Genomic DNA, 18185 nt, shown 5'->3' with positions numbered 1-18185 from the left:
TGATGGGAAATTATTTTCCTCACGAGTGACTGGAGAGGTCAGCTAATCAAACATAAATTAATACAGTTGATGAAAGAGTTGAGGGTCTTATAATTGTGCTGTGAGACAAAGGACTATCCCCAATGGTTTAGCCATCTACTAACATAGTACTATATTATTAGGTTACTTTTTGATACTATACAGTATATCTTATAAGAGTAATCTAGTCTTTTAAAAAAATTAAAAAGGAAACTTTGAAAGATATCACACAGAAGGATCTTAAAACAACCACAAAACTTACTTAAATTATCCACATAACTCCACTAACTCTCACGTTTACATTGACTAGGATATGTGTGTACATGTATCTTCAAGTCAAAGACAATTTGTGTCACGTAATAATGCAAAGGTGAATCGTGCGTTTAGACACATTTCCACATGGTTCCCCCTATTGCAATAATTTACAAGTAAATATTTTGTTTTACAAAAATACAAGGATAAACTTAACCAAAAAAAAATTGTGTAGAAAAGTTATTGTTAGCCCCCTAAAAATTAAAATGGTAAAATATTTTCAAAGTTAGCACTAAGTTAAAAAGAAAATTTTTTACATTGACAAACATGTATTTCTTTACTTGCAACAATTGGAACACCCTATCTACAGTAGAATCTATGGAGAGTGCAGATACCTTAAGAGAATTTTCAAAGGGTATACCCTCTCTAGCCAACCACAATTCGAAAGGGGAAAAAGTGGGAACCTTCTCAACAGATGGGGTGGCATAATGTGGTGGGGACTGGGGATTTGCATGAATATGAATTACAAATAGCACAGATAACATGGCATTCAAAAGCTGTTAGAAATCTTGAATGTCAAAGTCATTTAGCTGACATTTGGAGGGACATAATTACCTTAAGAACATGGAAATGGGTTGGTCTAAATTGCATGGGCAGAGAATCTGAGGACACACAATAGCATTGCTTTGGCAATAATTGTGACAAGTGGGCATAGCCAAGTAAGCCAAGAATGGCACACATTAATGCAGTGACATTTTTTTCAATGTGTGCTGCCCTTTCAGAAATATGCATATAAGGCCTAAATAACCCCTGACCCGTTATAAAATAACAGGAGACAAAATAATAAATAAATAAATAAAACAAGCTACCATAAGCCCTATCCCTGGAAGTCTAAAGGAAAGTGTTCGTTCACATTTCATACGCAGACTTTTACATATTTCAAACATTTAAACTGTGTTTAACAATGCTAGACCTCAAAGTTTCATCATTTGTCACAAGTTTACTTGCAATTTACTGAATGGTACCTAGATTATTTGCATTGAAAAGACTAACAGTTTCTGATTTTAGAATGTGATGCTGTTAATTAAATTTTCTATGTATATTAACATAAATTGTCAACCCAAAATTTCATATGTAGTTAAAAATTATAAATTTTTTTCATCGATTTCTTATTTATTAAGATGTATTTTAAAAGGTGTTTAAAATGTAAGGCACTGTGAAATTGTTAGGAAATATACCAAACATAGTACACACAATAACAGGTCAGATCACATTTACCTGGAGTAATTTGCCACATGTGGTAGAGACATTTTAAAAAGCATATTTTACCCCTAATTTTTGTCATTGGTGTGAGGCCTTCCATATCAAGTATCCTATTAAAGGACATTGCAAGAAATACTCCATTAACATTTCCTTAGATCATCACATATCGTTTCTAAATATTGATTAAAATTCAGCACTAGTGATGCAATGAACACTTTAATATCTACCCACTGAAAGGAAATTCGTGAACCCTAATTAATATTTCATTTTCAAAGGTGAACAAAGTACTTGATTTCTTTAATAGATCAATATCTCAGGCTATAATAACATTTGGAGCCCCAGCAAGCAGACTTCAATTTATATTTCAAATTTACCTCAACTCTCATGCTAGCCTTAACTGGCTGCTCATTATTTCTTCCTATTTGTAAATAGCATCTGTGGTCTATTCCACAGCATTTAACACTTACTCTCTCCAGCACTGTTTCCTACTTTCTTATATGCATCAATCTCTTCTCTTTAGTGGAAATATATAAACTATTTATGAAAAGATTAATATGATATTAGGAATGGAATAATTAACGATAGAATTTATTGATAGATTAGAAAAACATGGATTGCGTGTTATAATGAAAACAAGAAGCATCAACTGCTAATTTTATGTTAGAAACTGTCCTGAAATCTGGAATAAGAAGAAAAATCACATGTAGTCCTTTCTATTAAAGGAGATCACAGGATGTGGGGTAGTCAGGATTCTAGATACACGAATACGTAGACAGAAATCATAGTGATTGACAGATACGTACGATGATAATTACTATAACAGAAAAACAGTATTTTAGGAAGTAATGTGGAAGACCCAAGGAGCTTCTGCTAATGAAAGGAATAAAACCACTCATCACAGAGAAGCCTATTTATTAATTGCACAATGTTGTAAGGTCAAGTTTTAAGAATCATTCAAAAGCACACAAAATTAAATTTGAAAGAACACACAACATTTGAAAAAAGGATGAGAATAAAAACCAGTGTTAGGTTATTTCTAATTTGATCTAAGTTGAACATAATATTGAATTCATTATAAGATATTTGTAAGGTATTCTGGCCTAAAAAAATTTATTGTGAAATACAGTAATCAAAATCAAAACTGGTTCATCCACTTAATGAATGAATATTGACCATGCGCTCCGAGCCAGACGATGTGCTGAGTTGCTGAGAAAAGTAAACGAGAGAGACATGGTCCTGTCCTCGTAGCACTTTCCTTTTGAACCGTGTTGTATTTATTATATTTAGCTCAATATACATCTAAAATTTTGAATGATTATATTTATACTTTCCTGACACTAAACATGCATGTATATTGCAGGAAAATGTATAAAATAGAAAAATGATTTAGGAAACTGTAAAACTATCACTTCAATACTTAACACTTTTATTTTTCCTATACACCGTATTACTTAAATGTAAATAACAGATTTTTAAAACCTGAGATCTCATTCCATATAAAATCTGTATCATGTTTTCATGTAGCTTGATGTTTTAATTAATCTTATATCAATCTTCACAAGCATAATTATTAATATTTTCATATTCTCCCAATTCATTTAACAAATAGTTATTCAAGGCATACTGTGTCCATTCTAGATTCAGTTGATAGAGCAGAGATTAGGGCAGATGAAGTCACTTGCTCTCAGGGAACTTGCAGTGGCTCCTATGGCCTTACCATAATTAATTCACTATTTTTGAAAATGTGTTTATTATTTATCACTAGAATGAAAAAATGCAATGGAAGTCTTATGTAATTATGTTACATATACTTGATTATGTTATATATACTTGACAACCGAATATAGTGTCCTTGAAAAAGTCATTTTATGTGCAGTTTAATGTTTTTGATATCTATTACAAAATTACTTTTAAGAAGAATTTTATAAATATTCACATGCCTGTCTGCTCTGTGTGAAGGTGGACAGCATTACACACTGAAGGCTTTATTTTTTTAAAGGCTTTACCAATGTTGCAGTCAAAAAGTAACATCTAAAATTATCTTTATTGATTATGAGATCGCATAGATTTTCTTAAATTCATTGGCAAACTCTATTTATTCAACCTGTCTTTGCAAAAATTTTGCCTGTTAGTCAATTGGTAGTATCTCTCATGGATTTGTAAGTGCAATTTGTGTGTTTTTGTCTGTAATTTTTATAAATAGTTTCCCTTTAATAAAAAGGCTTTGTATTGGAGAAGTGTTTGCCTATTTGTCAAATATTCACCTCTTTTTTAATATTTACATTTTACATGAACTGTTTTAATCTATTTTTCTTTTCAATCTAATAAACAAAATAAATATTTTAATTTGATTTTCTTCTATATTGTTACAATCAACAGCAGGAGCAGCATCAAAAACTTCTCTGTAATGTTACTGTAGATATATATATATATATATATATATATATGTATATATATTTTCTATTTCCTGTCTCATTGCATTAGGTAGAACTTCTAAAACAATGTTCATAGTGGTGGTGATAACATCCATGCTGGCCTCGTCTTAATTTTGATAAGAATTACTGAAATGTTTCACTTTTAACTACAGTGGTAGCTGTTGACTTAAATATGCATTTTTTACTGAAGTTAAAGAAAAATTCTGATCTAAGCTCATCAAGAGTATATTTTTACCAAAAACAGGTATTGGATTTTCTTAAATGTCTTTTTAGGCATTTACTAAGAACTCCACAATACCTCTTACTTATTGATAGAATGTATTAATCATTTTCCTAAAATTAAATTCCCATTTGCATACACTAAATGAATTACTTATTAAAATTTATGTAGTTCAATATGCTGCTTGAATTTATTTGCTGCTGTTTTATTTTGGATGTCTTTGTACCTATATTCCTACATGAGATGGTCCTGTAGTTTTGTTTTTAAGTGCTATCTGTATGTGCTTTTGGGATTAGGGTTTTCAGAGTTTTGTGGAATACATTTGGAAGAATTTAGCATTTTCCTGTGTTCTACTGCAATTTAAAATGCTAATAGTCTTCATTGATCCTAATTATTATGTGAACTTAAGTGCATCTTGCCATTTATAGATGGAAAATGTTTGAAACTATTTGTTATAATAGTGAAATTCTCTGTGGCCTAGTTCCATGGTAGATAGATAAGAATTGGGAGTAAGATTAACCTAATTTTTCTTACACATTCCTAAGAACCTTAAAGGTTAAGTTTATCAGAGTACTGATATTTCTCATCAAATTTAGATGCAAAACATTATTTTGTATGGCACAGAGCTCAGTCTCGAAAACTATTACTGCAGTCATATATTTACGTAAAATTTTTTATTTACATTGAATAGAAGGTTTATCTGTAATGTATGCCCAAACAGACATCAAATAAGACGTAATTAACAGAGTGTAGATTTTACACCTGCCTTTCTGTATCAGCATATTTGTTTTTGTTATTTTGTGTTATTTTTTGTCACTGTCCTTAACATTATAACACTTCCAGTCTAGAGTTATATACAGAGAATTTATTTTTCAGTTTTAAAAATAATGGTTTTATCATATTCCTTTTAAATAACTAATATGGGTTGAATATCTTATAGTTGTTCCTCAGCATTAACTAATCTCCAGAAGTTAATGCTGTGAATATATAATTAATAAACAATGTGAAGGTGAGATGTCATTAAGCAGTTGGCAGTTTATCTTTAAAATTAATAATCTGTTTCTCCAACTGTTTGCACTTATTTTAAGGTGCTACTTTCTTCCTGATGCCTTTTTTTCACTTTTGTCCTGTTTTATTGATGTGTAATATTTTATACATTTATGAGGTACATATGAGTGTTTGTTACATGCATAGAATATACAGTGATCAAGCCGGAGTATCTGGGGTATCCATCACCTTGAGTGTTTATCATTTTTAAATGTTGGCATCATTTCAAGTCCTCTGTTCTAGTTACTTTAAAATACACATAATATTGCTACTAAGTATATACCCTAGTCTGCAGTCAAACATTAAAATGTACTTCTTTTAATTAACTGTGTGTTTGTACCCATAACTAATTATCATCCCTACTCTCCCCCACCCATCCTTCCCAGTCTCTGGTATTTATCATTGTATTCTCTATGTCCATGAGATCAAGTCACATGTGGGGGATAAAAAACTTAATGACTTTAAGTCTTAAGTAACTACTCATGAGATAGGCTCTGATTGCATGCCTTACTACGGCATGAAAAACTTAATTAGAAAAGAGGAGACATGGTGCTCTTAAATTTATGAGAACATAACATTTTCAAAGTTTAAACTGCTGACTTTCAAACTTGTGAGGAAAGAACAATATTGCCTTCTTTGTCTTGAAAGTCATGGGTTGCTTGTACATATGTGTGCGTACATAGCTGATGTCACTTGGCTCAGTGAACAATGCTAAGTTATCAAGCATCCATGGGAACTGCATTTGTGGAATTCATTCAGTTATTTTCTTTTGTATATATTTCTTTGGCATTTTCTCCAATTCTTAAAAAGTAGAATGGTTTTAATTTTCTTACATTGGAACTTTTCTAACTTGGTCAATATTATTAATTCCTTTTATGTCTTTTGAACCTCACTTTCTTTACACGTAAATAGGTTCAGCTGGATTAGATGTTTTCTGAGATCTGACCCCTGTGCAACATACTACAGTTTGTAGTTAGAAGATATTAGCATTGCAGATCTCATTAAAGACCTGAATAAGACTTCAAGTTTATGTATTTGCCTGCATTTATATAGATATATATTTACATAACTAATTCATTTAAAATCTCTATGAGTTTATTCATATGGAAAATAACAACAGTAAAAAAGACTACCTTCATAGAGTTGTGAGGAAATTAAATAAGATAACATTTATAAGCACTTTCACAGTACCCAGTCCATGATGAGTGCTCAATAAATGTTGTTGTATTAATTTTTATTCTTCCTTGGCATCAGTGGCAATGTTTCTAACCAAGTACTAATATCATTAAGGGCAGTGTATTTTATCTATTTTTTTAATAAAGGAACTACAGTCATAATCTGAATCATTATTTTTTAGTTAAATTCTATTCATCTGTCATACAATTTCTCATGTGCGCAATTTTCAGAAACATTTTAATGTTTCTGAACAATTCCTTATTTTAATCTCTACATCTTTATAGTAAAAATATTAGGCATTGTGTGCCCAATTTTGAATAAGTCATTTTGATACTCATGATTTTGTCTCATAATAGCTAAAATAATGAGTGCTGAATTAGTTAAGTGGTTTTTCAGTGGGTTGATAGATTATTTAATGAGTTGGCATTAAGCAAACAATGTCCATATAGATAACTAATTCTGCAAAATACTCTGACTTTAGCTATTAAAATTATGTCAAATTTTTGAATAAAGAGATAGTGGCATGCAAATCAAATTCACAGGTATCACAGAGCTGGATATAAATAGCAGGAAATTAATAGATTAGAATAATAAGGTACCTCATCATGCTATAAAAATTGACAACATTTAGCAAGTAAAATATAACAGGGAATAATCAAACACCAAAATCAGAAGTATAAGGTAAAACAAGTTGATACAAGAGATCTCTCTAATCAACTCCATGAGTATAGAATTAAGGATTAAATTTACCATAAACTCAGTGGATGAGGAAGCTGTCAAAAAATATAACACAAGCTTAGGCTTTAGGTTAATTGAAAAATATCCTATAGAAGAATGGTGCTGGAATTCCCATATTATTCTTTGCTTGGAAGAACACATTTAAAGAATGGGATACACTTCTGGGTACTTCAATTTCAATATAACATTAACCAGTGGGAGAATGTTGGATGAATATCAACAGAATAGGAATATATCTGGAAATGGAAAGATTTAAAAGCAGTGTGTGTGTGTGTCTGTTTGTGTGTACACATATACATATGTTTGCATATGTATTAATTACAAAATAACCATGGAGAAGAAAAATTAGAGTAACTGGATTGGGAAAGGTGACAGCCACAGTGTTGTCATAGTTGGGGCTGATCTTATCATTTGTGATGCCATACATGACGTGATGGAGCAGAAGTCACTGAAAGGCTAAATGTGCTTGTATGGCAGAACATTAAAAGCTGCCCAAAGAATGAGAAAAAAAAAAAATCCCTGCTTCATTGCCTGGACCTGATGGGCTCAAATATTAGCTGGAGAACTATATAAGTAACTAATTTTTTTAAGAGTGCCTTGGGGATATTGTTGAGGACATTGTGAAATACAGTGTTTTTGTCCCAATATGAAGCCCCTTCAGAGAAACTTCTTTATTATTGTAGACAAGAAAGTTTTGATCCCCCATAAGGAGAACTTTTTGTTTTAATGGACAATAGAAAGTCTATAACTGATTATATTTCCCTTTTTACTTCTATTGTTTGAAAACAGAATTCACTCAGTCAGCGATTCAGTGAATATTTATCATATTTATTTATTATATTTTCCTATTATATTTCACAGACTATTCTAGGTACTGGGAATGCAGTAGTGAAAATGATAGGTAAGGAACTCTCTCTGTGGAACATCCATTCTTGTGGGCATGGAGGGTGGAAAGAAAGATATATAATAAGTAAGGAAACACATGGGCAAAATATTTTCAGTAGAGAGAGATTTACAAAGATAATTAAATAAGTCAACATGATAGAAAGAATCTACCATTTAAAGTAGGCATTGGTTGGGCGCAATGGCTCACGCCTGTAATCCCAGCACTTTGGGAGGCTGAGGCGGGTGGATCACCTGAAGTCAGGAGGTTGACTCCAGCCTGACCAATATGGTGAAACCTCATCTCTACTAAAATTACAAAAATTAGCCAGGCGTGGTGGCAGGCACCTGTAGTCCCAGCTACTTGGGAGGCTGAAACAGGAGAATTCCTTGCACCCGGGAGGTGGAGGTTGCAGTGAGCAGAGATTGCACCATTGCATTCCAGCCTGGGAGACAGAGCCTCCATCTCAAAATAAATAAAGTAAAATAATATAAAATAAAATAAAAAGTACGTATTAGAGTTGAGTCCTGACTAATTCAGACAACTGCCAAAGCTCAATATCAGAGCTTCAAAGCAAAGGGAACAGCAAGTACAAATGTCCTCAGGAAGGCAAGAACCTTGGCTGTTGGAAAATAGGAGAAGGAGGCTACAAAAGTGGCTTGGAGCTTGGTGAATAAACAGGGAGGTCAGAAAGATGGGCAGGAATCGAGTGTGGGCCCCACTCATTAGGATTTTACTCCATGTGTGAAGGGAAGCCATTAGAGTATCTTTAACAGGGGACAGCATGATCTCTTTCTTAACTTTAAAATGATCAATCATTCTATAATACTGTGAACTCTTTAGAAGCCTATGATTTTCATATATGAGCATATGCATTCTTAGTTTCCCACATCTTAATCTTCTGATTTCTTCACTGTCCAGTCTTGTCAATTTATTATTTAAATATCAACATTTAGTGTTTATCTATATTCTTGAAAGCTGATTCAGATCTTATAAAAAAAAGATGGACCATAAATCTTAAATTAAATGAATTATGATTTGTTGACATTTTTGATAAGGATTAACTTAAAAGGCAGAAACTTGAATTTTAAAAGCCCTTTGAGCCTGATACTCTAAAGCTCTATTATATCTAGCTTCGTAAGGATACACTGACTTTTCTTTCTTGCCAGTAAATCAAACAGAATCTCTTCAGTTGGCTTCGGCTTTCAGAAACACAGTCTTTTTTACGTTATTCCTACTGTTAGGGTGAAGATTCCCAAAGCCTGGTTGACTCAAATTAGAGAGAAGAAAGAAAGAAAGAACAAATGAAACTATTATTTCAATAATATGTCAGACATTTAACAAATAATTGCTGTCTGAAAGCATGATCTTCTAAAAATTATCTGAAAATTCTGGTAGCAAGTTACTGAGAAATAGCAAACATTGCTTCTCCAGTTTTCTTAATATCAAACTCCTTTTTATAATAAATGTTATTGAGTTAAGAAGAAAACGTAAAATATTTATATAAAGATTTATATTATGACTAATTAATGGAGAAAACCTAAAGAATACAGACTGCTTTTACAACTGAGGAGCAGAAGGAATAAAACTGTCAATGGCTAAGACAATGAATGTAAAATCCTGATGTCCACGAGCTTCAGAGGAAATTAACTGCAATTTTGTGATTTCCACCCTCAGTGTCTGATTATATGACATACCAATATCTGTGGCTCTTTGAATGTTCCTCATTTTGGAATCTTCAAGGGACCTTCTGTAAATGGGCCTACCACAGTTTCCCACTAAAGATTAGAGAGAATTTAATTCTCCACAAACGCAGCTGCAGAAACTGCCTACTGTAACCTTAAGACCACTTTTATGCAATAGACATGGATATAACTTGCTGCAACTCTAAGACTAGTTTTACATACTGCCTGCTTCCAAAACTTTATTGGTGCACATGAACTTTCTTTTAAAACAATATATAACATATTCCTTTCTGATAAAACCTCCAAACTCCTCTTTTTCCTTTGGACGTAGTAAAGATCATTTCGTCTATGTGTATGCTGCAAATTGTGATCCTGTGATTTCCAACATAAAATGTTAACTTTAGATATTTATCTCTAACTATTATTTTGACCTTGACATTGTGAACTAAGAAAGTTGGGTCAAGGAAAATCAAGTATTTCTTCTTTCTATAGTGGGAATGGAAAAAATAAAAAAATTAATTACCTGTGTTAGAAATGATAGATGAAGGATATAATTTTAAATTCAATGTAAAGGCACATTTTGTCATAAAAAGATTTTGCAGTAAATTCCACCTCTACGCAAAAACCTTCCTGACCTAGTTAAAAAATAAAGTAAGTTTCAATCCCTCTCCTTAGCCTCTTTCACATCCGTGTGCGTTTCCTTCAAACCGCATATTACAACTTGTAATGTTTTTAATGTATATTTTTGTTTATTTAAATGTCAGGGTTTGAGATTTATATTTTTACTTGTTTTCTCTGTGTGTGTGTGTGTGTGTGTGTGTGTGTGTCTGCGCATGTGCACGCGCATGTGTGTTTATCCTGGTTCTTCAACTAGAATGAAAGCTTCTTGCAACCAGGGCCACTTTTGCATTGTACATATTTGTATTCCCTTTTTATTGTATTCAAGTGCCTGGCACATAGATGATCAATAATTTGTTACAGAAAATAATGATCCTATATCACTAATCAAAATCAATCATTCCATGCTCTATATTCCCATTGCTTTGGTTGTTTACCTCTCTTTTAGCAATTAATATTATGTGCCACTTTTTAATGATTTGAGCTCCTTGAGAATAGGGACACATCTCATTCACCTTTGTGTGCTATTGCGTTAGCCAATGCCATCCCCACAGATAGAGTTATTAAATGATAGCTGAAATGACAATAGAAGATGCAGAAAGCTGCTTCTATTGCTTCTCTGCAACAAAGACAGAATTATTTGGCCAGACGCTGAGATGCTTAACTACTGAAAGGCTAGATCTCAATCTCAAAACTTTGGGTTTGTTCCAAGATCATATGAGTTACAAAGAAGAAAAAAAAAAAAAAAGAGAAAGGAATGCAAATTATTTCTGCCTGAAAGCATAATCTTACCCTAAAAGTCATGAAAATTCCAGCAGCAAGTCACTGACAAATCACAAGCATTGTTGTCTGTTTTCCTAATTATATATTTCAAACACTATGTATTAGGAGACAAAGAAATGGTAAAATGACCTAATTCTGGTGTATGTTTCTAACTTCTGTAAAGTTGGGAAAACAATTAAACTGAGGAGCGTAAAAATAGTTTAAATCCTTTTCCACTTAAAGAACCAAAAAGGAAACTTGGCTTTCTCCTATAAGGTTTTCGATCTGCGACAGATAAAAATATAATGTTAATTTTTTAACAACTCAACACAGTGCAGCATCCGTAAGAATGAATGCAATGAATTGGTGCAAGTCCTACATGGCAGATAAAGGGGCCTTTTGGTTTGCCTACTGCTATCACATGCTGACTTAAACCAATGGTGGCAGCTGGTTCTTTGCACTTCAGTTGAGGAGCAATGAGTATATCAGTTCTTTTCATATCAAATTATCCACATTCTTTGTTTGAGAATAACCTGAAAATGTAATAAGCAATGTCTTTTTTAACTTTCAATGTAAAAAAACTATATTGCTCTTCGAAATATAGAATAAACTATGAATATGTGGTCATAGACACTGTGTGCCTTAAAACAGGGTTAGCTGATTTAGCAAATAGAAATACAGGGTTACTGAATAAATTTGACTATCTATAAACAATGAAAAAAGTATGTTTTTCATGCAACATACTTATACTAAAAATTACTTGTTGTTTATCTGAAATTCACATTTACTTAGGAGTCCTGATTGTATCTGGCAACCCTATCCTAAGTTCAAACTTCACCTTCACTACCAGCTACACTTTGTTAATTATTTAATCTTTCTGAGTCTGGAAAATTAGAGTGAACATATCTATATCTTTCATGGGCTTTTTTTCTCTATGCTTTTACTGCGGTAAAACACATGTAATATAAATTGTACTATCTTAAGCATTTTTAGATGTACAGTTCAGTGACATTAAGTACATTCATACTGTTGTGCAACCATCAATACCATCCACCTCCAGAACTCTTTTCCTTCTTGCAAAACTGAAACTCTATACCCATTAAACAATAAATACCCATTTTCCCCTTATTCTCAACCCGTCAACTTCCATTCTACTTTATATTACTATTATTTTGACTACTCTCAGTACCTCACATAAGTGGTATCATACAGTATTTGTCTTTTGTGACTCACTTCACTTAGCATAATGTCTTCAAGCTGCATCCACCATTCATCTGTTGATGGACACTTGGGTTGCTTCTACATTTTAACTATGAGTAATGCTATGAACATGGTTATACAAATACCTCTTCAAGAGCCTTCATGCAGTTCTTTCGAGTATGTACTCAGGGGTGGAACTTCTAGATCATGTGGTAATTCTATTTTAAATTTTTTGAGAAACGACCATGCATGTTTCCACAGCAGTTGTACCATTTTACCTCCCCGTCAACAAGGTACAAGGATTCCAGATTTTCCAGGTCCTTGCCAACCTTTATTATTTTCTGTTATTTTGATAGTGGTAATACTAATGGGTGTGACATAATATCTCTATAGTTTTGGTTTACATTTCCCTAATGATTAGTGATGTTGAGCATTTTTTCATGTACTTATTGATATTGGTAAGTCTTATTTTGGAGAAATAGATATTCAAATCCTTTCCCTATTTTTTAACTGGGTTAATTTTGTTACTGAGTTTTAGAATTTCTATACATATCCTGATATTAATTCCTTATCAGATATATGATTTGCAAATATTTTCTTCCATTTTGTTTATCAAGGGTAATGCTGGCCTCACAAAATGAGTTCAGCAGTGTTCTCTCCTATTTAAATTTTTTGGAGAAGGTTGAGAAGGATTTATGTTAGTTCCTCTTTAAATGTTTAGTAGAATTCATCTGTGAAGCCATCAGACCCAGGGCTTTTCTTTGTCAAAAGATTTTTTATTACTGATTAAATCTCTTTACTAATTATAGGTTTATTCAGATTTTCTATTGGTTCATAGGTTCGTCTTGGTAGGCTTTGTGTTTCTAGGAATTTGTCCACTTTATGTTATCCAATTTGTTGGCATACAATTGGTTGTCATATTCTCTTACAATTCTTTTTACTTTTGTAGAATAGTAATAATGTCTCACTTTAATTTCTGATTTTAGTAATCGAGTCTTTTTTTCCTTAGGTCATCTAGCTAATGGTTAGTCAATTTTGTTGATTTTTTTGAGGAACAACCTTTTGTTTCATTGATTTTCTCTGTTATTTTTCTATTCTCTATTTTTTAAATCTCTGCTCTAATCTTTATTATTTTGTTCCTTCAACTAGCTTTGGGTTTAATTTTGGTTTTGGGGGTAATTTTTTCTTTCCTTTAATTCTGTCAATTTTTGCTTTATATATTTTGACAGTCTGCTTTTAGACATGTAAATGTTTACACTTGTTATATCCCTTTGTGGTATTGAAACTTTTCTTTTTATATATTTAATTCTATCAATTTTTGCTTTATATATTTGGACAGTCTGCTCTCAGGCATGTAAATATTTACACTTGTTATATCCTTTTGTGGTATTGAAACTTTTGTTTATATATATATATATACGTACAAAACATATACATATATTATGTTTTTTGTCTCATAACTTTTTTGTATTTAAAGTCTATTTTGTCTGATATTAAGATAGGCAGCCCTGATCTCTTTTTGTTACTGTTTGCTAATAATTTTATTAAGGATCTGGTGTATGTAATGAGTCACTTTACTCTTGCGGCTTTCAACTTTGTCTTTGTCTTTCAACAGTTTAACTATAATGTATCTCAGTGTCAGTCTCTTTGAGTTTATTCTACTTAGTTTGTTGAGCTCCTTGGATATTGACGTTTATGTCTTTAATCAATTTGGGGAAGTTTTTAGTTATTATTTCTTTAAATATTCTCTCTGCTCATTTTTCTCTTCTTCTGGAGCACCCACAGTGTGTATGCTGGTCCACCCAATGGTGTCACACAGGTCCCTCAGGCTGTGAAAGCTTTTTTCCAATCTTTTGTTCTTTCTGTTTTTCAGACAATAATTCCCACCATCCTATCTTCAAGTTCACTAACTCTTTCTTCTTCCTGCTCAAATTTGTCTTTGAATTCCTGCAGTAAATTTTTCATGTCAGTTATTGAAATTTCCTGTTTCAGAATTTCTTTTTAGTTTATTCTTAGATAGTCCATCTCTTTATTGATATTTCCATTGTGTCTGTACATTTTCTTTACTGTCTCCGTATCTTGTTGAGTTCTTTGAGCATTTTTAAGATAGTTGTTTTAAAGTCTTTGTCTAGGGTATCTGTTATCACATTGTTTCCAGGGATTATTTCTGTTGGTTTATTATTATTTTTTCTTTGAATGAAAGATAATTTCTGTGTGTTTGTATGCCTTGTGATTGTTGTTGTTGAACACTGGGCATTTGAGCTAATAGTGATAGCTCTGAGAATACAATACTCCTCCTATTCCAGAGTTTTCTGTTTTTGTTTTTGTTTTGGTTTGGTTTGGTTTGGTTTGGTTTGGTTTGGTTTGGTTTGGTTTGGTTTGGTTTTGAGAGGGGTTCTCACTCTGTCACACAGGCTGGAGTGCAGTGACACAATCATGGCTAACTGCAACCTCTACCTCCCAGACTCAAGCAATCCTCCCACCTCAGCCTCCTGAGTAACTAGGAACACAGGCACTCGCCACCACACCTGGCTAATTTTTTTGTATTTTTGGTCAAGATGGGGTTTTGTCATGTTGCCCAGGCTGGTGTTGAACTCCTGAGCTCAAGCTATCGACCACCTAGGTGTTCCAAACTGCTGAGATAACAGGCATGAGCCACAGCACCCTGCCTTTTGTTTCTGTTTTTGATTATTGTAGGCTTTCTCTATGCTAAGGATCAACCTGACATAAAAAAGTAAGCTCTTCTTAGATCTTTTCTGAGTTTGTTCCTTCTCCTGAGCATGAGTGATGACTTTCTAATTTCCCCCATATATGCCATTGCTCTTGAGTTTCCAATATTCAATGTCTTATTTCCAAAATGGTAAAAAAGATAAAAATAAAGGGGAAGGAGGTGCTGATGATTTAAATCCCCTGGAAGTCACTTCACCATGGGGAGAGGGGCAGTAGTCACCACATCTTTGTCTTCACCTCTGTGATCATAAGCAACAATCAGTGATCAGAACACAGATCCCCAATATTTGGAGGATAAGGTCCTCTTTGTCCACGCTGACTCCCACAGGATGTGTGCAAACTAATCTAGGAAAATGTGCATGGCTTCTACTGTGCTAGGAAGTGTAATTGACCAAAAGTAACTTCAATTCACCTTCCAAGTCCTCCTCTGGAGGATACAAGCCATCAGTAGACTCTAGAGTTCTGAAATGTTTGTATCAGACAGACTCTGCCAGTACAAATGTTACCTAGGAGGGGCGACAGATTTCTGGTATTTCCTAGTCCACTATCTTCCCCGAATTGCATTTTTGAGATAATTGAGATATTACTATGTTTCCTGGCATAGATGTCAGATCTGAAGTAAACATAAACATACCTTTTAATACAAACACACATTATCAGTCAAGATAAAGTTAAATATATATTATGCTGACAATGCCCAAATCTAAATCTAATATAAAACCAGTTTATTTTTCATATATGTGGCATCGTTTGGGATTCTATGCAATGGCTCAATAATCCAGATTGCCTGGGTCTTGAAGCCCTAAAATTTCAGCATGGGACATTCTCTGTAACTGTCAGGCACAAGTGAGAAAGGCATAGAAGTTATCTCACTAAATACTTCAGACTCAAAGTGATATACTTCACTTTTCCATACAGCCTACGGACAAAACCCATCATATAGCTCTGCCTAGCTACAAGGGGATGGCAAAATATAATCCCATATACCTGAAAGGAGAGAAGAACCAGATATGAGTAAGCACTACGAGTTTTTACCACAATGTTTATTATGAAAATTAGAAACAATAATAGAATCTGCCAGTTAAATAAGTAATCAGTGGTATAACCTCCTTCCTAATGTAGAAATCTCTTCCAAGATGTCACCAGTGCTTTAACTAACCTTTGTTCCAATGCCTCTACTGTCATGGAGCTCACAGCCTTATTATTAAATATTTTCTTCTTTGTTGTAATTGTTGAACTAAAATCTTCCTTCTGATAATTCATAAGATTTGCTTTACCCTGTGACTTGTCACTTTCAACGTTTGCACTTTATTAAAAAAAGAAAAACAACTGTAGAAAATGAGGTGCAAATTAAGAAGACATATTTATTTTAAAAATGAAGAAAAACCAAATACTTGATAAAAGAATAGATCACTTTTAAGAGCTAAGAATGCTTAGGAAAAGTCACAAGATATAATCAGTCAATTAGCGTTTTCTTGTAATTTTTTTAGACTACAAATTATTCTTCAGAAGATGAGGATGCATGTGCAATAGGGCTAATTGTCTTTTTGCTTTTCGCTTTTATTGTTGTGTATATATAACACCTTATGACAAAATAAGTTTCATGCAGCAAATTTCTAACTAAAAACAAAGGAAAGTTTAATAGCTTAGGTAAATTTTAAGCTATCTTTCTTAATCTATTAGCCAGATACAAGTATTTTGTGTAAAATATTATATTTCAAAAAAAATGATAAACTGTGATGATGGGAGTGACTAATGTTTAAAGACCTAATTTTTTTATTCCGTGATTAAAATGATAATGGGAATATCTAATATATACCTTTCATGAACAGAGAACATAAAGTATTTTGTAACTGGATGATTATTCTTCATCTATTCAAAATCAGAGTTTGCTTTCCATTTGAACTTTCTTATGGATTAATACCTGCATTTAATTTTCTCTCTCATCATGTTCCTATTTTGTTTGTTTAAATTTTTCTTGCATATTGGCAGAATATCATTGAACAATTCAGAAAGAATATAGAGCTTCATTTTTATTGGCCTACTTATAATTCTGTATATGAAAATAACTTAATGGTTGAGCTTATTTCAAAAAAGGGCCAGGTGCAGTGGCTGACACCCATAATCCCAGCACTTTGGGAGGCCAACATGGGCAGATCACTTGAGGTCAGGAGTTCGAGACCCATCTGGTCAACATGGTGAAACCCTGTCTCTACTAAAAATTCAAAAATTAGCCATGCATACTTGTGGGTGTTTGTAATCTCAGCTACTCAGGAGTCTGAGGCAGGAGAATCGCTTGAACCTGGGAAGTAGAGGTTGCACTGAGCTGAGATAGCACCAGTGGACTTCAGCCTGAGTGACAAAGCAAGACTTTGTCTCAAATATATATAAATATGGGAAAAGATTTCATAATGACCACTGACTAAAAGGAGACTCAATTAGCCCCTAAAATGTTACAACAGAATTAAACAAGGAGTTTAATATTAAAGATCATAGGCTACTTTGTCTATAATTGTTAATACAAGATGTTAACAGTTCAAAAATGAAATATATATTGTATGAATCAATTTCTCAGCTCCTTAGACATGTTTGACTGCTTTTTATAATTATCTCTCTGCCCCTCCACCCCTCCTTTAGTCTTCCTGTTTATTTTAAATGATATAATAACACAATCACAGCAGTTGTAACGTTGTGGAAATAGCGCTAGAAGTGGGACTAAGAAGGCCTGTTCAGTCTCAGCTTGCTTCTTTACTGGTACACAAATTTAAGCAAATCATTTTAGTTTTTTGAACCTCCATGAATAAGGATACCTACCTTGTAGAATTGTATGAGGATTAAATATGAGATGTGTTGAAACTTGCCCCAGTGCTGTCAGTACTTCTTGAGTTCCCCTCCCTTTATGATGTCCACAGAGATAAAAGGTCTCAGACAAAAAGCTGGAATTATGAAACAAGTGAAAGTCAAATATAAAAATTGAAAAAAAATCTATAGGCCTTTGAAAGATATAAATATAGAATAAGTAGTGCTAATGGATCATTTTCTAATTTTAAAAAAAGGCCTTTTTCCCTATAGAGGTTATATCAGTGCATTTTTACAATTGTACTTAAGAATTTTTATAAATATTTTACAAAATTAAGAAATTGCTGTTGACAAAGCCT

The 18185-nt window shown here is 32.9% G+C and overlaps 1 protein-coding gene across 4 annotated transcripts in view; it reads left to right on the top strand.

Moving 5' to 3' along the window:
- Positions 1-18185, top strand: part of TYRP1 (tyrosinase related protein 1) — a 268825-nt gene that overhangs the window by 198122 nt on the left and 52518 nt on the right. For 2 of the 4 annotated variants that reach the window (XM_063609867.1, XM_055294555.2), the window contains exon 1: positions 8005-8050. The exons of the other annotated variants lie outside the window; for them this stretch is intronic. The gene's annotated coding sequence lies outside the window, so the exon portion shown is untranslated. Of the gene's footprint in view, positions 1-8004; positions 8051-18185 lie in introns of those variants that run through there. 4 annotated transcript variants of the gene reach the window in all.

The sequence above is a fragment of the Symphalangus syndactylus genome, chromosome 9, assembly GCF_028878055.3.
Source record: "Symphalangus syndactylus isolate Jambi chromosome 9, NHGRI_mSymSyn1-v2.1_pri, whole genome shotgun sequence".
Taxonomy (NCBI): Eukaryota; Metazoa; Chordata; class Mammalia; order Primates; family Hylobatidae; genus Symphalangus; species Symphalangus syndactylus.
Note: the sequence above shows the minus strand (reverse complement) of the source record. Positions and strands in the feature narration are given on the sequence as shown.